This window comes from Myodes glareolus, chromosome 4, assembly GCF_982192425.1.
Source record: "Myodes glareolus chromosome 4, mMyoGla1.1, whole genome shotgun sequence".
Classification (NCBI taxonomy): domain Eukaryota; kingdom Metazoa; phylum Chordata; class Mammalia; order Rodentia; family Cricetidae; genus Myodes; species Myodes glareolus.
The window spans coordinates 90,319,611-90,325,901 of NC_142029.1; positions in this window are offsets into that span (position 1 = coordinate 90,319,611).

The following is a 6,291-nucleotide window of genomic DNA, read 5'->3' on the forward strand; positions in this document are numbered from 1 at the left end:
GCAAGAGGGTTCAAAAGGGCATGGCCCCCTCCCATCAGGAGCAGTAGAATAGATTGATACATTCCCAGCGCCTCAGGCAGAATCAGCTACGGGGGAGGCAGGCATGGGAGGCCTGTAGAGCCCCCAGCTGCAACCTTGTTTACAGGTGGAATTACCATAACAAAAACAGCCAAGTTCTTTCTAAGCTACCCTCAAGCCAGTGCTAGTGCAGAATCTCCAGGGGCCAGAGGTCAAACAGCCCTGCGAAATGCCAAGGAAGAAAAAGGAAAAAGACCTGGGTACCTACATTGCCCTCCTATACACAAAGGATAAAGAAACAGAGAGGGAAATAAGAGAAACTTCACCTTTCACAATAGTCACAAATAGCATAAAATATCTTGGGGTAACTTTAACCAAGGAAGTGAAAGGTCTATTTCACAAGAACATTAAGTCTTTGAAGAAAGAAATTGAAGAAGATACCAGAAAATTGAAAGATCTCCCGTGCTCTTGGATTGGGAGAATCAACATAGTTAAAATGGCAATTCTACCAAAAGCAATCTATAGATTCAATGCAATCCCCATCAAAATCCCATCAGACTTCTTCACAGACCTTGACAGAACAATAATCAACTTTATATGGAAACACAAAAAACCCAGGATAGCCACAACAATCTTATATAATAAAGGAACTTCTGGAGGTATAACCATTCCTGACTTCAAACTTATTACAGAGCTACAGTATTGAAAACAGCTTGGCATTGGCATAAGAACAGAGAAGTTGACCTATGGAATCGAGTAAAAGACCTAGATATTAACACACAAACCTAAGAATACTTGATTTTCGACAAGGGAGCTAAAGGTATGCAATGGAAGAAGGAAAGCATCTTTAACAAATGGTGCTGGTGTAATTGGATGTCAACCTGTAGAAGAATGAAAGTAGATCCATATCTATCACCATGCACAAAAATCAAGTCCAAATGGATTAAAGACCTCAACATTAATCTGACCACTTTGAACCAGATAGAAGAGAAAGTGGGAAGTAGTCTACAAGATATAGACACAGGAGACCACTTCCTAAGCAGAACCCCAGTAGCACAGACAATAAGAGAATCAATGAATAAATGGGACCTACTGAAACTGAGAAGCTTCTGTAAAGCAAAGGACACCGTCAGTAAGACAAAAAGGCTACCTTCTGACTGGGAGAAGATGTTCACAAACCCCTCATCAGACAAAGGTCTGATCTCCAAAATATACAAAGAACTCAAGAAACTAGACACTAAAACTCGAATTAACCCAAATAAAAAATGGCGTACTAATCTGAACAGAGAATTCTCAACAGAAGAACTTCGAATGGCCAAAAGACACTTAAGGTCATGTTCAACTTCCTTAGCGATCAGGCAAATGCAAATCAAAACAACTATGAGATACCATTTTATACCGGTCAGATTAGCTAAACTCAAAAACACCAATGATAGCCTATCTGAAGAGGATGTGGAGAGAGGGGAACACTCATCCATTGTTGTTGGTGGGAATGCAAACTTGTACAGCCACTGTGGAAATCAGTGTGGTGGTTTCTTAGGAAACTGGGAGTCAACCTCCCTCAGGACCCAGCAATTCCTCTCTTGGGAAAATACCCAAGTGATGCCCTATCATACTACAAAAGCATTTGTTCATCTATGTTCATGGCAGCACTATTTGTAATAGCCAGAACTTGGAAACAACCTAGGTGCCTCTCAATAGAAGAATGGTTAAGAAGGTGTGGAACATATATACATTAGAGTTTTACTCAGCGGTAAAAAACAATGACATCTTGAATTTTGCATGCAAATGGATGGAAATAAGAAACGCTTTACTGAGTGAGGTAACCCAGACCCAAAAAGAGGAATATGGTATATACTCGCTCATAAGTGGTTTCTAGCCATAATTAAAGGTCTTTGAGCCTATTATTCATGATCCTAGAGAAGCTAAATAAGAAGGTGAACCTGAAGAAAATCATATAGTTATCCTCCTGGATATTGGAAGTAGACAAGAGTGCCAGGCAACCTTGGGTGCACGGGGGTAGGGGGTGGATGGAAGGAGAGATGGTTAGAGAGAAGGAAGTAGAGGAGGATTGGGGAAAGCTTGGAGGATTGGGATGTGGGGGAGGAAGGATGGATATGGGAGCAGGGAAGTTTATATCTCAATTAAGGGAGCCATTTTAGGGTTTACAAGAGACTTGATTCTAGAGGGGTTCCCAGGTCCAAGGAGAGATACCCAGATTGTTCCCTGGACAGCAGAGGATAGGGTGCCTGAACTGGCCTTGGCCTATAACCATACTGATGAATATTTTGAATATCACCTTAGAATCTTCATCTGGCGATGGATGGAGATCGACACAGAGACCCACATTGGAACACTGGACTTAACTCCCTAGGTCCAAATGAGAAGCAAATGGAGGGAGAATGTGAGCAAGGAAGGCAGGATCAGAGGGAACCTTCATCTGACGATAGATGGAGATAGAGACGGAGACCCACATTGGAGCACTGCACTGAGCCCCCAAGGTCCAGATGAGGAGCAGAAGGAGGGAGAACATGAACAAGGAAGTCAGGACTGCAAGGGGTGCATTCACCCACTGATACAAGGGGACTGATTTAATGAGAGTTCACCAAGGCCAACTGAACTGGGATTGAATGAGCATGTGATCAAACCAGATTCTCTGAATGTGGCTGGATTCTCTGAATGTGGCTAGCACAGGGACTGTCTGAGAAGCCATTGATAATGGCACTGGGACTTGTTTCCTATGCATGTACTGGATTTTTGGGCTCCTAGTCTGTTTGGATGCTCACCTTCCTAGACCTGGAGGGAACGGGGAGGAACTTGAACTTCCCACAGGGCAGGAAACCCTGACTGCTCTTAGGGCTGGAGAGGGAGAGGGAGTGGGGGGAGTGGGAGGGTGTTGGGAGGAGGGGTGGAAATGGAAACTTTTATAAATTAATAAAAAAAAATTAGGAAAACATTTCTTTTGTGCAATATCAAAAGGAAATGCTTGAAATCATATGTCCTTTGATATCAGTTGCCTCAATTTGATACCGTTTATATGACAATATTTATATAATTGTTCTGCTTCAAAAGAGTCATTTTGTGCTGTGATTTGGGGACATATGTTGGGTAAGGTTTTCTTTGTTTTCCTTTTTTGGGGATAGATTTAAGGATATGTGCTTGACATTTTTCTGTGCATGTGTTTATTAGTGTGTGTGTTGTTTTATATGGAACACCATATGAGAGTGCATGGCTATAATTTGTACAGGCCTATTAATATCTGTGAACAAAGAAAAGTCATTAAATATCAATGCTGCTACTGGGAGGTAATTTCTAATCTTTGCTCTGTTATTGCCAGTGCTATACAAAGGGGTGTTGGCAGAGGCTCTTTGATCCTTTTCAGTTGCACGACTTAAATAAACAAACAGAAACTTATTAATTAAAAAAATCAAAAATAAATAAAAATAAAACCAGCTTGTCTTTTTCTAGCTGCTGGGGTAGAAGCTTAGGTGATCTGTATTGGCTCTTTCCACACTTGCTTTTGATTAAAGAAATTTCCCTACTAACTCTATTTTAATTACATTCCAACAAATTTGATAAGTTATATTTTTTCACTTCTCAACACATTTTCATTTCCTTTAAATTCATCTTTGATTCATGTGTTATTGTAGCATATTTAATCTCTGATTACATTTGGTTATTTCTCTGTTACCCTTTGAGTCTGATTGCATTGTGATCTGAGAGCATGGTATAGTTGTCTTGTTTTGTTTTATTTTTTAATTTGGCAAACTGTGTTTTATAGTCAAGGATGTGGTCTGATTGGGTGTGTGTTCCATTTAAACTTAAGAAGAGTGTGCAATACTTTTTAATACATTTGATTTGATATTTATGATTAATTGCAAGGTGCATAATGTGAAATATTGTTATGTCTTATTGCTTATTTACCCTTTTATCTTTATATGAAACTTTATCCTGGATGATTTTACTTGGTATGAAGTCCACTATGTCTAAAGTTAACATATTCTCCTGTTTTGTTCTGGTCAGTGCTAGCATGGAATACCTTTTCCTGTACATTAATCAATCTTAAATGTCTATGTGATTTCTCGGGTTAGGAGGTATATCCCAGTGATAGAGTACCCATGAAGGATTGAACCCAAAATAGCAATCAATCAATCAATCAGCCAATCACTAGCCAGTCAGTAAACTTATGGAGATGTCATATAAACAACATACAACTTGGTTTTTTCTTTCTATACTTGTGGAAATCTTTCAGTTCATTCCCGAACACTGTTTGTATTTAAGACGACTGTTGACAGAATTTGATTAAAATCATATTTGTTGTTATTTTCTTTTCATTTCCCTATGCTTTATTCTTAACTTTTTCTTCCATTCTTTTAATGACTACTGTGGTTTGTGTCAAACATATTGTATCATTTTGTTTTCACTCTTAGCATATCAGTTATATTCATTTTTGTTTTTTCTTCTTAAGCTTTTAAAAGTAGTGTCTCTCCGTGCACACTTTGACAGTAACCAACAGCTCTCTAATTGAACTTGTGATCTAGTCAACGAAAGGGAAACCATGCCTGGTCCTGGAAACCTGACCAGCTACCTAGAGCTAGTGAAGTCACAAACCTACACCCACCAGTTACTAAACCAGTATAATCCTAATTACATTCATGTCTATCATGTTAATGAAGTCTGTTGCCTCCCATCTCCTTTCTGATTGAAGTATATTAGCATGTGGAAAACAAACGATGGTGGATTTAGTATTTACTGAATTTCCCTCCCTGTGCTGTTCTGTGTTTCTATCTTTTATTTCTCTTGTATCTCTGTTCCTTTTGCTTGATAATTCTAATCCTTAGGATCCTACCCTGGAATGTGTGAATTTTGTCAACAAAATTCAACAGATGAGGTTTTGCCAAACCTCAACAGATGTAGCCCCAACATGTGACTTATGTCACAGAACAGAGGCATGGTCACTGGATCTGGAAGCTGAGAGCTCACACTCTGAACTGCAAGCAAGAAGCAGAGCAAGCTCATGGCCTTGAAATTTCAAAGGCTGCCCCCAGTGACATATTTCCTCCAGTAAGGCAACACCTCCTAAACCCACCTAAACAGCACCACCAACAGGTGACCAAATATTCAAACACCTGAGCCTCTGGAGTACATTCTCATGTAAATCACAATGTGTGTGTGTGTGTGATGTGTGTGTGTGTGTGTGTGTGTGCGCGCGCGCACGTGCGTGCGTGCGTGTGTGCGTGGTGTGTGTTTAATTTTAAAGCTCATGTTAATACCCCCCAAATTAAAATCTGGGACCATTAACCTCCTCTGTTTCCCCCAAAATGGCTATGTTGATTAAATATCTCTGATGGCTCATCTTGGTGGTCAAATGGACACACCTGGGAAAGGATTGATTCAGTTCAATTAATGGTTCTTAGAACCAATTACACCTCTTTAGAATAGGGTAAGTCCACAATTTGACTCACTCACTAAGACCAGCATTGAATGTGACACAGCAAATGTTCATCCATCTTGTTTCAGATGGAGCCATCGTTGGTTTAAACTGAAACTGACTTCCATTTTCTACCCCCTCCACCATGTAAAGTCCATGGGAAAGCATTTAACCCTGCTCTAGAAACTAGGGGTTGAAATGCCCCAGTTAACTACATGCCTGTGGCTCAGCTAACTGTATGTTCTTGGCTCTTGTTAACCTGCTTGCTTGTTCCCCCTGCAACTGCCAAGAAGGATAAAATTGTTTTGTGTTTTTTTGCATTTAAAATCTCCTTGTAATATGCACTTGAGACTGCTCTATGAGCAATGTGTTTCTCCCCTGGCAGTCACAGGCCAGCTTAATACAGACTCTCAATTTGAATTTTGGTCAGACTGAGTGGTCTTTGGGTCTCTACACTGCAAAAGTATATACATTTTTTCTCATCTCCTAGTTCAGTGTCTGGGAAGCGGGACCAATAAATACCCGTGGAATGAATGAAACCCTTGAGGTTCAGTCTTGGCTCCTCTGCCTCACCATAGAACAACACAAGTGTGTTCCAGCAGAGGACAGAAGAGAAAATTCTTCAGAGCTGATATTGGTGCAGTCTCCATCCTGATAGTCTTGGTTACACAAGGATTCCTGAGACAGTTGTTCACTTAGCACATTACACAGTCCCCATAATGTGATGTGATGAGGTTATTAACTGGTCATCCAGGACCTGTGTGATTTGAGAGTATGTGAGCCAATCACTAACAATTTTTTAATGTTCCTATATTATTTACAGCAGCTATGTATTATTCTAT